Source organism: Physeter macrocephalus, chromosome 8 (genome assembly GCF_002837175.3).
Source record: "Physeter macrocephalus isolate SW-GA chromosome 8, ASM283717v5, whole genome shotgun sequence".
Taxonomy (NCBI): domain Eukaryota; kingdom Metazoa; phylum Chordata; class Mammalia; order Artiodactyla; family Physeteridae; genus Physeter; species Physeter macrocephalus.
This window is the reverse complement of record NC_041221.1, coordinates 72,328,255-72,341,918: the sequence shown is the minus strand read 5'-3', so window position 1 is coordinate 72,341,918 and position 13,664 is coordinate 72,328,255. Positions and strand designations below refer to the sequence as shown.

General features: G+C 41.2%; 1 long non-coding RNA gene across 1 annotated transcript in view; it reads left to right on the top strand.

Annotated features, from left to right (window-relative positions):
• LOC114486722 (uncharacterized) overlaps window positions 1–13,038 on the top strand; it is a 32,660-nt gene extending 19,622 nt beyond the window's left edge. The window contains exons 2-3 of the long non-coding RNA XR_003680931.2: window positions 7,701–7,919; window positions 11,958–13,038. This is a non-coding gene — a long non-coding RNA (uncharacterized lncRNA). The remainder of the gene's footprint in view (window positions 1–7,700; window positions 7,920–11,957) is intronic.
• The last annotated feature ends 626 nt before the right edge of the window (window positions 13,039–13,664 follow it).

Here is a 13,664-nt window from a genome sequence, read left to right as displayed (position 1 = left end):
CAGGCTCAGTAGTTGTGGCGCACGGGCTTAGTTGCTCCGCAGCATGTGGGATCTTCCCGGACCAGGGCTCAAAGCCGTGTCCCCTGCATTGGCAGGCGGATTCTTAACCACTGCGCCACAGGGAAGACCCTGTATTTGTTCTTATCAATAGAAGACTTGTAGTTATCATTTTTGGAATTTTTGCGCTCTCAGGCTATCGTACTTCCCAAAGTTATGTTGGATTTTCTTGAAACTGTACAAGAGGCAGTGGCAAACTGTACTGCATTATCTACTTTATTATTTATTTATTTTTAAAAAACATATTTTTATTTATTTTGGTTGTGCTGGGTCTTAGTTGCAGCAGGCAGCCTCCTTAGTTGTGGCATGTGAACTCTTAGTTGCGGCATGCATGTGAGATCTAGTTCCCTGACCAGGGATTAAACCCCGGCCCCCTGCATTGGGAGAGCCGCGCCTTAACCACTGCACCACCGGAAAAGTCCCTGTATCATCTATTTTAAAGGAAAGTCAGTGATGGCATAAGTAACCTGAGCCTGAAATACTTCTGCCTGGGAGAGTACTCATTTTCCCAGGGAAGCTGAGATAGGTCATCTTATCTGGTTGCAATTGTTTTGTAGGATCTCTGTCACTCATTTTAGTCCATTTAATAGACATTTGTTAAGCACCGTGTGTTTGTGTGGCCCTGTGATAAATACTACCCTTAAAAAAGGGAGATGAGGGCTTCCCTGGTGGCGCAGTGGTTGCGCGTCCGCCTGCCAATGTAGGGGAACCGGGTTCGCGCCCCCATCTGGGAGGATCCCGCGTGCCGCGGAGCGGCTGGGCCCGTGAGCCATGGCCGCTGAGCCTGCGCGTCCGGAGCCTGTGCTCCGCAACGGGAGTGGCCGCAACAGAGGGAGGTCCGCATACCACAAAAAACAAACAAACAAACAAACAAACAAAAAGGGAGATGAGAAATTTTTGGAACCGCTAGAGGACGATATAACACAACACAATCCACGGTGAATTTAGGCAGTGAGTGCTGCAAAAAAGCTAGAAAAGGGAAGGGAGTTCCCTGCAACCTGGAATGACTAGGGAAAGAGGTAGGTTTGTTGCCTGATCTTCTGGGGTTCTCCTGTCAAGGAAAAACAGTACAAATTATTCTTCACAGCACCAACTTTACAGGTTGGTTAAATGTGACCTTTTCTAAAACTTGTATATATCTGGCTTTTTCCTGCCTCTAGCAGATCTGCTGGACACCTCCTCCTCTTCAGATGTGCTTACCTGACTGCGTGCAGCTGGGTTTTGAGAGCACAGAACCTAGTTTGTTTTTATCATAATATACTTTGGTTTTACTGTGAGTCATTTGTAACTAATTCTTTCAACTTAATTAGTTTCTTGAATGTGCTTTTCTTGCTTTTGCACCTTTTACTCTTTTGTTTCTATCACAGTATGATTGGAATGGAAACGATAGAATTTCTGTAGTTTTCCTTTTTTTAATTAATTTTTATTGGAGTATAGTCGATTTACAATGTTGTGTTAGTTTCAGGTGTACAGCAAAGTGAATCAGTTATACATTTACACATCTCCACTCTTTTTTAGATTCTTTTCCCACATAGGCCATTACAGAGTACCAGTAGAGTTCCTTGTGTTATCGTAGTTTTCTTTTGATGTGTCTTTATATTCAAAGGGAACCCAAACATTTATCTTGATTTTTACGTTATTAAAATGATTTAGCGGAGTCCTTGGTTATTATAAGTTAAAATGACCTGGTTTTGTATCTCCAGGGTAATACATTGAAGGTGTGGCACATAGGAGGCATTCAGTGAATGCGGTAGAATCTCACTTAGGAAAAAGAGTGGACCCTCTGCCCGTGCGCCCTTTCCCAATAAAGTCTCTTGCTTTGTCAGAAAAAAAGAAAAAAAGAAAAAAAGAAAAAGGAGTGGACAGGGAAAATGTCAGAGTGTGCTTGCCTATCCACAGGCCATATTAAAAGTTTTCTGTCCAAAGTCTGTTGCTTAGGAAACTGGCAGTGGTAAGGTCCTTATTTATAGGTGGCCATGTTCTAAATCATATCACTTATCCCCCTACCTATAGCTGAAGGGCATCTTTTTCCAGGACCATCAACCTATAGCTACAGCAGGGACTTTCAAAGTATTATCTCTAGATCAGAAGCATCAGAATCACCTGGGGATCTGTTAGAAATGCAAATTTTTGGATCCCACTAGAGATTTAGAGATCTACCGAATCAGAAAGCTCTGGGGATGGTGTTGAGCAATCTGCATTTTAATAAACCTTCTTGGTGATGTCATACCCACATTTGAGAACCACTGGGCTAGAGGCCTATAAGGTGGCCTATAGTTGCTAGCTAAATCAAGCAAGTTTTCTCTATCAAGAATTTGTGCTGGCAATAAGGGGAAAGAGACAAGCAATTGGTAACAGAAGCAGATCTGGGTTCCCCCCAACCATGGAGGGCAGTACATAGATGCCAAGAGGACGTAGAACCATGAACTAGCAGAAGCCATGAGTAATGTAAGCCATGAGGTAGAGAAAAGATATTCAGTGAGGTCGTTGGATGATAGCAGTTAAGCTGGACAAACAGAGAAAGAGAGTTGCTGAGTCACCGTAAGGTTGGAGAGTCAGTGAACACAGCTGCCCAGGAGTCAGCCTGGCAACCTGGGGCCCTCATCACTGCTGCTGCATTGGTGCCTTTTAGTTCTGAGAACTGCCTCCCATGCCCTGTAGCACCTGCTGTCCTGCTCGACTGGGCCCCACGATGTCTGGCCATTGTAGCCCAGATTCCTGTTTTTCTTAATCCCTTGTGTAACATGCAGTAAATCCCCTAGCACTCGAAGTTGCCTTGACACCAAAAAACCTAACACACACAGGCATTCTGGCACTCTTTGTATGTTTTTTTTTTTTTTTTTTTTTTTTTTTTTGTAGTATGCGGGCCTTCCTCTGCTGTGGCCTCTCCCGTTGCGGAGCACAAGCTCCGGACGCGCAGGCTCAGCGGCCATGGCTCACGGGCCCAGCCGCTCCACGGCACGTGGGATCCTCCCAGACCAGGGCGCGAACCCGGTTCCCCTGCATCGGCAGGCGGACGCGCAACCACTGCGCCACCAGGGAAGCCCCCTATATGTTTTAACTTTATGCACAATTCATAAGTCAAATCCTTTTTTTTAAAAAAAAAATTCATTTATTTTATTTATTTATTTTTGGCTGTGTTGGGTCTTTGTTGCTACGGGCGGGCTTCCTCTAGTTGCAGCGAGAGGGGGCTACTCTTCTTTGCGGTGCAGGCTTCTCACTGCGGTGGCTTCTCTCGTTGTGGAGCACAGGCTCTAGGCGCGCAGGCTTCAGTAGTTGCGGCACGCGGGCTCAGTAGTCGTGGCGCATGGGCTTAGTTGCTCCACGACATGTGGGATCTTCCCAGACCAGGTATCGAACCTGTGTCCCCTGCATTTGCAGGCGGATTCTCAACCACTGGGCCACCAGAGAAGCCCAGTCAAATCTTTCCTGTGATGGGTGTGAACGTGGAAATGTTTCTGTAAATGGAAGTGAAGCAAGCTGAATCTTGGCTTCTCATAGAAACAAAAGTAAAATAGGGAGGTGATATTCTTACGTTGGGGCTTGATTTCTTTTTAGAGAAGTGACCCAAAGAAATGTATTTGTACAGTATTAAGCTTTCCAAATTGTTTATAAATTGACCAAACAGGCCAACACAATAAAATACTATATAAAATTACACTTCACACGATATAATCTCACAGAACCCTAGTCAAAGTTCTTATCTTCATACTTCTAGCCTTATTTTTATTATAAACCTCAGGAGACAAACACCAGAACAGTCACGAGTTGGGGAAATCTTTGTAGGCCTTTTTGAGTAGAATTTTAGAGAGACCTAACAACCCTCCATGTGTCCTAATGAAAAACTAATTCTGGAGCATCTGTTAAGCTGTTTTTGTTTGTTTTAATTTTCACTGCATATTTTGTTGAAGCAAGTATAGGCTCAAGTTGTTGATTTTTTTTTTTTTGCCTTTGAAACTGAGACATTTTATGTTTCCTTGAGCAGCTCTTTCATCAGCTTTAGAAGCTTCTCCCTCGTCCTGGTGTGACGCAAGCCAGAGCTATATTTATTTATTTATTTAACCAACAAAATGGATTTATTCAGAAGCAGAAAAGAATTGCAATTCAGGGCACACAGCTATGGTGAACCCCGTGCAAGTCCCCTAAAGCAAAGCAGAGGGAACTCTCTTATAGAGGAGAGGGAAAGTTGGGAGGGGTGTTATAAACAAAAAGCCCAAACTGGGAGTTTGAAGTATAGTGGCTTTTCCTTGGCTGAGTTGTGACAGACTCTCATTGGCTCAGCACCACAGCTACATTTAAAATGCATGAATTACGCATGCAGACGCTGGTTTGTTTCATCCTTAGGGTCTCCCAGCACACAGTTTTAACACAGCATTAATGAATTTGGCTCAAATGGGGGCTCGAAGGCTGAATTTGAATCTGAATCCACAAAGTTTAAATTCTTCACTTTTCAACACACTCTGTAATTTGCCTCATAGCAGTAGATTACAAGGATCACTAGAGCACTCCTCTTTTGTAAGCCACTTAAGGGTTGGGTTTAAGTGTACTATTAACATGGTAAGAAATTTAAAACAAACGTGTATGCCCCAATGCATAGTACTCCTTTGAAAGTTTTCCATTTTGTGATATGGAGGTGGAATGGGTACTCACTTGCACAAATGATGTTGGCAACGCTAAGAATATTTTTGAAACCATAGAAATGATTTAGTAGGAGGACTAACTAGCCAGGTGCTCCCCTTCCTTTTGTGAGACAAACAATTCAACGTTGTTTCTGTAAGTGCTTACTAATTGCTCTAAATAGGAAATAAATTATTTCTGTTCTGTCTAGAGAAGGAGAGAAAGATCAAGTCTAGAAAGTTGGTATAAGATTTAGGACACTTGGAAAATGTTGTGAGCTACTACATCGTATTCTTTGGTTCAGATCAAATTAGTAGAAAGGACACTTGAGAAAACAAACAAAACAACCAAAGTCAATCAGATATTGAGGGCCTGACCCTATAAAGGACCAAGGCAGTTACGACACATACTTGGAATAAGGGGCAAGGATGCCATTACCATTGAAAATTTAGTCACTAAAAGAATGAGTATGTGTTTTGTGGTTTTTTTTTCCATTTGGTGATCACATATCTTTTTTTTTTTTGAGTATATAATATTCAATTTAATTACTTTTTTTTAACATCTTTATTGGAGTATAACTGTTTTACAATAGTGTGTTAGTTTCTCCTTTACAACAAAGTGAATCAGTTATACATATACATATGTTCCCATATCTCTTCCCTCTTGCGTCTCCCTCCCTCCCACCCTCCCTATCCCACCTCTCTCATGGTCACAAAGCACAGAGGTGATCTCCCTGTGCTATGCGGCAGCTTCCCACTAGCTATCTAATTTATATTTGGTAGTGCATACATATCTTTTTTATTAATTGAAATATATTTGGTGTACAATATTATATAATTTACAGGTATACAATATAGTGATTATTTTTAAAGGTTATACTACATTTATAGTTATTATAAAATATTGGGTATATTTCTCATGTTGTAGCTTATTTTATACATAATAGTTTGTACCTCTTAATCCCCTACCCCATCCCTTATATGTGGAATCTAAAAAATACGATAAACTAGTGAAGATAACAAAAAATAAGTATGGATTTTTTTTTTTTTTTTCCACTCAACTCACAATTTTTTATCAGCTAGACTAGACCCAACATTAAAAAAGGCAGTCTGGGTTTTTGGTTGGACTAACGGCATTTAACCTTCCCCCTCCCCCATCAGTGGGTTGGAAGAGGCCAGTTATGCCAAAAGTTAGTGGATTTGACAGTTTTATAGATTCCAAATGTTAAGTTTTCCTGGAATTGAGATGTAAATGTAGGAGCAGAGTTTTCTGAGTCTCTGGAGTTGATGGAGATATTCCTTGGTGAGAAGCAGAAATTCCCCATGGACTTTATATAAATCTGAAGCAGATAAAAGAAATAAAGAAACCAAACTTTATAGTTTTGATGAGTGACAAAATTTGTCAGGAAGAGCTAGATATTAAGGAATTAGCTTTTAAGAAGCAGAGCATAAATCTTTAGCTGTGGAAATTGGAAGAGGATCAGAGACAATCATATCTGAGATACTGGCCTAAACTTGTACTGAAAAAATAAGGTTTTTGTTTTGTTTTTCTTATTTTTTAAATCAAGGGCGATAAAGCTTGTAGAGCCCCACACTCCCAGTAACCCTGAGGTAAAGGGTACACAAAATGAGGCACGACACTTGGGATGAGAAGGAGCAGTTGCTTTGGCGTATGACTTTTTTTTTGCGGTACGCGGGCCTCTCACTGTTGTGGTCTCTCCCATTGTGGAGCACAGGCTCCGGACACGCAGGCTCAGCAGCCATGGCTCACAGGCCCAGCCGCTCCGTGGCATGTGGGATCCTCCCGAACCGGGGCACGAACCCGTGTCCCCTGCATCGGCAAGCGGACTCTCAACCACTGCGCCACCAGGGAAGCCCGTATGACTTGTTTTGCTGTCCTAGAATGGCAAATATGGTGAAGAGAAGTGTCACAGCTGAGATATGAATAAGGCAGAAGGCCAGAGCTGAGAAGGGTGACAAACTAATGCACACAAAGGCTCATGCGTCACTAGAAGTATTGTACCCAGGTGTTCTGAACCTATGAATTCAGGTTTCTGATTTTTTAAAATTCAGAAACATTCTAGTTATTACTTGTTACCATAGACAATAGTATAAGCCCAGGAGAATCGGGTAGTAGCCATTGCTGAGTCTTATTTTATGCCACAGTGCCACCTCTAGGAATCTTACAGGAACTACACGCAGAAGTTACCAAAACCTGTCGAAATCCTGTCTACACAGGATTAGAATCACAGGATTTCAGAGGTGATGGAACTTAAAGGTCACTGGAGGCAAGTTCTACCCAAAGCTTGAATCAAAAAAAAAAAAAAAAAAAAAAAAGAAAAGAAAAAAGAAAAATATATACATTTTTTGGCCACGCAGTGCAGCTTGGGGGATCTTAGTTCCCCAACCAGGGATTGAACCCAGGCCCTTGACAGTGAGAGCGTAGAGTCCTAACCACTGGACTTCCAGGGAGTTCCCACTTTTACAATATATTTAATTAGCGGTTGTCTAAATTCTGCTTGAACCTCTTCAGAGAATGGAAACACTCTCATGAAGCAGCTCATTCTATTCATGTGTTCACATATTTCTACTTCCCACTCTGGGCTTCACCACTCCCTTCTGCAGTACTGGGCCTCCTGGTCCTAGGCCTTTCCAGGGTTCTTAGAGCTGAACTGGCTTCATTCTCATTGGCATCCCTCTTTGCAAGCACTTTGGTGGTGGGTTTTGCCAAATCAGTTACTATTGGCTTTCCATCTTTCAAATTATTGCTTACATCTCCTCTTCTCTATTTCTCCTCTCTAATTTTCTTTGTTTTTGTGATTTTTAATTTTATTATAAATTATCTATTGTCATTTTGGTAACTTCTGGAAGAGAGAAGAAATAAAAGCAAGAAGTAAAACCCACCGTGCTTAATCGGAAGCCTAGTCATGTTTTTCTGATTCTGTTCTTATGCATCAAAAAATGTAAGTGTAGGGTTTTGCATTTATTCCAATTAAGATTTTTATTGTTAAATTTGGTTTGTTATAGGCTTTGGGTCCACACTCTTCCATTCAAGATATTTGGCTACCTCTCCAGCTGTCGAAGAAGAAGAAAAGCAAGTCAGCTGTATACTCAGCTATTACTCAATGATCAGGTCAAGGCTGAAGACAGAATTCCGTGGCACCACAGACTCTGGGCTGATACTGATTCAAAATTAGCATCTGTCTTTGTGATCTCTGGGCCACATTCCTCCATCTTGTTCACAAGGTGAGGGTCTCTGTCAAATGCTGAGCTCAAATGATGAAGCAGAGTGTCAACAGCTTTCTCTGATTTACTAATCTGGCAGAGTATGGATAAGAAAGGAAGTGCTGTGAACTTATTAAATCTTGACTTGTCCTTCCTGACTCCTAGGCATGTTTAAGTGCTCTCCGTTCCTCTCTCTGTGTTCAGAATTGTGTTTGATAACCTGTCTGAGAACTGGGTCATCCATCCCTGACCCCGTTTCTAAGATTCTTTTGAGATAAACAGTAGCTAATTTTCTCACCAATTCTTCCAGTAGTAGGCTGGGATGTAGTTTGTCAGGACCAGAAGGTTTACACTGAGGCAGTGAATCCAGGTGCTGTCTTAGAATCTCTCTACCAGTTTGGATTTTTAGGTCTCTCATATGAAAGCTCTCTCATCTGAATGTCCAATAATGTTTCTCCTTGTCAGAGATGGAAGATGGAAAATAGAAGAAATGTTCCATGAACTGTGTATCTGCCTCTATTATCATTCCTTTACTTGCCTTGTTCTTATAACTCCTGTATAATCTCAAAAGGTCATCTGTAACATTTGAAAGTTTATAGTAGAGCACTCGGGTTTACAAAGAACTGAGTTATTCAACATTTCTGATCTTTATTAAATGGCTTTTTATTGGGTTGGCATTATTGTAATCTATGCTTTGTAGGGTTTAGAGTGGAGATTTTGGCTTATCAACTCATGATTTAAACTCACATTCAGGAAGAAAGAAAAATGTTTCAAAATTCCTTATAGCTTTTTCTTAAATTATCTGCCTTTCCTACACATGGGATAGAATCTGAAGTTGTTTGGCTAGGCAAAGGGGGGTTGAATTTCTTCATTGTGCCCCTTTAGATCTATTTTCCACCTTTCTCCATACTGGTCCCTGCCCTGTGAGGTTGTCCTGCATGGATTACATCAAAGACGGCTGCGTTTTCTGGCTTTCTTCCAGAGATGGGAGGGAAGGAGAGAGTTACATGGGGTCAGGGCATTCATTTCCTTCCTGTGAGGTTGGCAGAGGCCACTGTTTCCCTCAGCAGAATGTCATTGCTCTTGTCTAGGTGGCCCGCTCTGTACAACTCCCTTTCTGAAATGGAGCAGGACCCTGTGGGGCCCTCCTGGGTACAAATCCTTTCCATGTCCTCCTGTTTCTTCTTTGTAGGAGATAGGCTTCATTCACCTTTCTTGACCTTCCTTGAGTTCCAAAGGGCGGTTCAAACTTGCTTATCAGGGAAGGGAATGCAGAAACAAAGAAGGAACAATCGAGAAACAATAGTGCAGCCTTGGGGCATCGATCTAGTTCCTCCTCAAAGAAGATACATAAACAATACCTTTGAGGTCTGCAGGAACTAAGGCCCTACTCAGGTGGAGGATGGCAACTTCATGCTGAGCACAGGATTCCTGGAACACCGCCCTATTACCTCACCACCAACCAATCAGAAGAAAGTCTGCACACAGTGGAAGACTCTGACCGCTCCCCAAATGATTGACTTCCCTTTCTCCCTTTACAAAACTTTCTTGGTCAAGCAGAATCTTCTGAGTTGGTTTTTGGACATGAATCCACCTTCTCTGAAGGTTGCTGGCCTCCTCAATAAAGTGACGTTTCCTTTTCTTTCCAACCAACACTTGGCTTTCAAGTGTTGAGTAGCTGAACCTGAGTTTCATAACATTTCTAGCTTCAGGCAAGCTCTCCTTCCCATTATCCCTTTGGGGATTGTGGCAGCTCTACTGCTACTGTCTCTTATGGCTCCCCTATGAGACAGAAAAGAAGAGGGCAGGTCATAACCATTAAAAGAATGACACAGCTGTTGAGGATATTATAAAAACTGGTTAGAACCAACTAGGCCCAAGAGAGTGGAAGATTCCACTTCCCATAGACCTTGAGCCTCATTATACGCTCATTGTAATACATCAGCTAAATGACAAATCCACAGCCACCTGTTCTCCTTGCTTGGCCTTTGCAACAAACCTTTCTCTGCTCCAAACTCTGATTTTTTTTTCTCTTTTCCATCCTATTTCTTTCTTTCTTTTTTTTGAACTCCATGAAAATTATTTAAAGTACTTGTAAATATAATTGGTTCACCAGAAATAAATAGTTCTCATTTGCATGATATCATTACCTACAAATGAACAGAAACTAATGTATGGTCATTGTAAAAACACAGATAATCCTTAAGTAGAAAAAAATCTCCCATAGTTTCACTCCCTGTTATTAATACATTGATATATTTCTACCTAGTACATTTTCTGAGCATAGGTATATATCTATCTTCTTCTTTCCTTCCATCCTTCCCTCCCACCCTTACTTCTCTCTTTTTAATTTAATTTAATTTAATTTATTTATCTTTGGCTCCGTTGGGTCTCCATTGCTGCACTTGGGCTTTCTCTAGTTGCAGCGAGCAGGGGCTACTTTTTGTTGCGGTGCGTGGGCTTTTCATTGCAGTGGCTTCCCTTGTTGCGGAGCACGGCGTCTAGGTGCACAGGCTTCAGTAGTTGTAGCACGCGGGCTCAGTTGTTGTGGCTTGTGGGCTCTAGAGCACAGGCTCAGTAGTTGTGGCTTATGGGCTTAGTTGCTCTGCAGCATGTGGGATCTTCCTGGACCAGGGCTTGAACCTGTGTCCCTGCACTGGCAGGAGGATTCTTAACCACTGTGCCACCAGGGAAGCCCCCCTTCCTCCTCGCTTGCTGATCTCTTTTTAGAAAATTTTTTAGAAAATTATTTAATTATTTTTTATTGAAGTATAGTGTTTTTTTTTTTTTTATTTGGTCATGCAGTGTAGCTTGTGGGATCCCGACCAGGGATCAGACCTGGGCCACAGCAGTGAGAGTGCTGAGTCTTAACCACTGGACCATCAGGGAATTCTCAGAAGTATAGTTGATTTACAATATTGTGTTAATATCTGCTGTACACCAAAGTGACTCAGTTATACACACATATACATTCTTTTATATATTCTTTTCCATTATGGTTTATCCCAGGATATTGAATATAGTTCCCTGTGCTATACAGTAGGACCTTGCTGTTTATCCATTCTATATGTAAGAGTTTTTGCCATCTACTAACCTAAACTCCCAGTCCATCCCTCCCCCATCCCCTCCCCCTTGGCAACCACAAGTCCATTCTCCATGTCTGTGAGTCTGTTTCTGTTTCATAGATCGGTTCATTTGTTCCATCCTATTTCTGCTTGTCCCATAGTCCACCAAAAGTTTTTAGCAAACCCTTATGTCCTGCATCATTTAGGTAATAACTATTTCCTCCCACCTCTCATAGAGAAAGTGTAATCCTTTAATTCAGATTTGAAATCCCACCCTCTTTTTCCTCTGCAGCTTTAAGGCCCGCATCCCTTCTCTCTTGTCTCAGCCCATCATTTTTGGATGTGTATCCCCACCATGCTCTCTGCATGTCCAGGGAGAGTCTGTGATTTGTTAAAATGTCTGAGATTGGATTGGCTGCCTTCGTTCTAAGATTGAGAGGACAAACATGGTTTATTCAAGAGTAAAACATTCTTTGAAGCCAGGGACGTGAAGAGCCTTTGCAACATTCTTTTCAGAGTGGCTGGGTGGTTACCCCAAGCCCACAGAAATGAGGAAGGAAAGGAAAAGAGTCTTCCACCAGCTGAAATGGTATTGGGAGCTCTGCTCCTTATCACATCAGCACACTCTCGTCCAGCTGAGCGTTTCTGAAGGCGGATTTCACAACATTTGCCACCTTATAACTCAACACGTGTGTTATTTCCTGTCAGTTTAACTTCTCCAAACTTTTGTTTAACAATAACCAGAAATTCTCAGAAATAGAAGGATACTGCAATGCTGCTCTTCCTTATCACCACCCTGTCATCTCCCTGGAGTTCCTGAAAAAATACAAATGATAGCTGTTAGCAAAGGCCAGAAGTCAGGATGGGGCAGGGGGCCCTCCCTGCATGGCCCCTCCATTTCTTTGTCAGCCCTCATGAGTCTATTATTTGACATTGTTAGTGTATCCATCCCTCTTTGTGAGTGACATTTCCTAATATTTTTTTTTTCCAACAGAGCTTATTCTGTACCCAGTGGCAGCTAAAAAAAAAAAAAAAAAAAAAAAATGAAGTTGCCTGGCTGACAACTGCTGGGTTAGCTGCGCCAAGGAAAGAAGAGGTGGTATCCTTGGAAGAAGGCAGCCCTTTCCCACCTCCTGGACCTCTAAATGTAAACATATATCTTATTTTCTTTTTGGACTTGGAGGTCACTCTCTTGAGATAAGCAAAAAGAGATCCTCATTTGTTTGCCAAGCTCATGACTCCTTCTGAATTCTTGTAAATGACAACTTTGTTTATTAACAGAATAATGTATTTGAGAGTTAAAGTCTCATTTTATCCAACTTTCTGATTTTGCAGATTAGGAAAGAGATCCAGAGACATTAATAGATTTCCCTAATAACAATAACATTATTTTATATCACATAGCTCAAAAGTACTATTGCCTCCATTTTACCAAAGAGGAAAGGGATGATCAGAGAGATGAGGTGACTGGTCCAGGGCAGCACAGAGGGTTGGTAACAGAGGCTGGACTTTAAGCCAAGTCTCCTGATTCCCTCTGTGATGCTCTTTGATGGACACCATGCAGCCTCTGGGCACGGGAGGGGACTTTGGAAATAGCTAGGTCTGCTGTCCAGAGCCCTGCTTTATTTTCCTGTTTATACTTGGTGATCCAGAACACTACTAAAAAAGTATATGCATTAAAAAAGTTAAATTGCATTTATTTGTTCTTTATTGGTAAAGCACATGGTATAAAATTCAAAGGGCACAAAAGGGCATACGGTGAAAAAAGGTCTCCCTCATGCGCCTGTCCCCCAGCCATCTAGTTTCCCTCCCCAATCTCATTTGTGTCCATCAGATATGTGCTATGCCTGGATAAGCAAATATATATATGTGTAAACATTAATTATATATATAATTTTTACAGAAAATGGAATTATATTCTACCCTACTCTCCACCTTGCATTTTAAAAAATTTGAAGCGGAAGGGCAACATGCGGGTAGGGGAGTAAGAGGTACAAATTATTAGGTATAAAATAAGTGACAAGGATATATTGTACAACATGGGGAATATAGCCAATATTTTATAATAACTATAAATGGAGTATAACCTTTAAAAATTGTGAATCACTATATTGTACACCTGTGACTTGTATAATATTGTACAGCAACTATATTTCAATAAAAAAAAGAAGCAGATTCTGGGATTAAAGATATTTGATATGGTGTTATCCAATAAACCCAATGCAAAGAATTGTAAAAAAAATTTTGTTTTAATTTATTAAAAAATCTGATAAATTTTGGATATTAATCCAAATAATTATATTTGCACATAGAACTGCCTCCTTCTTTTTAGTGGCTGCAAGTATTCTGTTGAATGGCTGTGCTATAATTTACTTATCTAGTCCTCTCTTGATGGACATCAAGGTGGTTTCCTTTCTTAGGCTATTGCTATGAAGAATACAGTATATATGTTTTTGTTTTTTGTTCAAGGGTACCTAGCAGGGCTTGGCAATCTATAACCTGCAGGCCAAATTCAACGTGCCATTTGTTTCTTTAAATAAAGTTTTATTGCAACACAGACATGCCCACTTGTTTACATAATGTCTGTTGGCTGCTTTCAAACTACAGCTGCAGAGCTGAGTAATTGCAGCAGTGATACCTGGCCTGGAGGCCTAAACTACTTACTACCTGTTCCTTTAAAGAAAAAGTTTGCTTGCCTCTA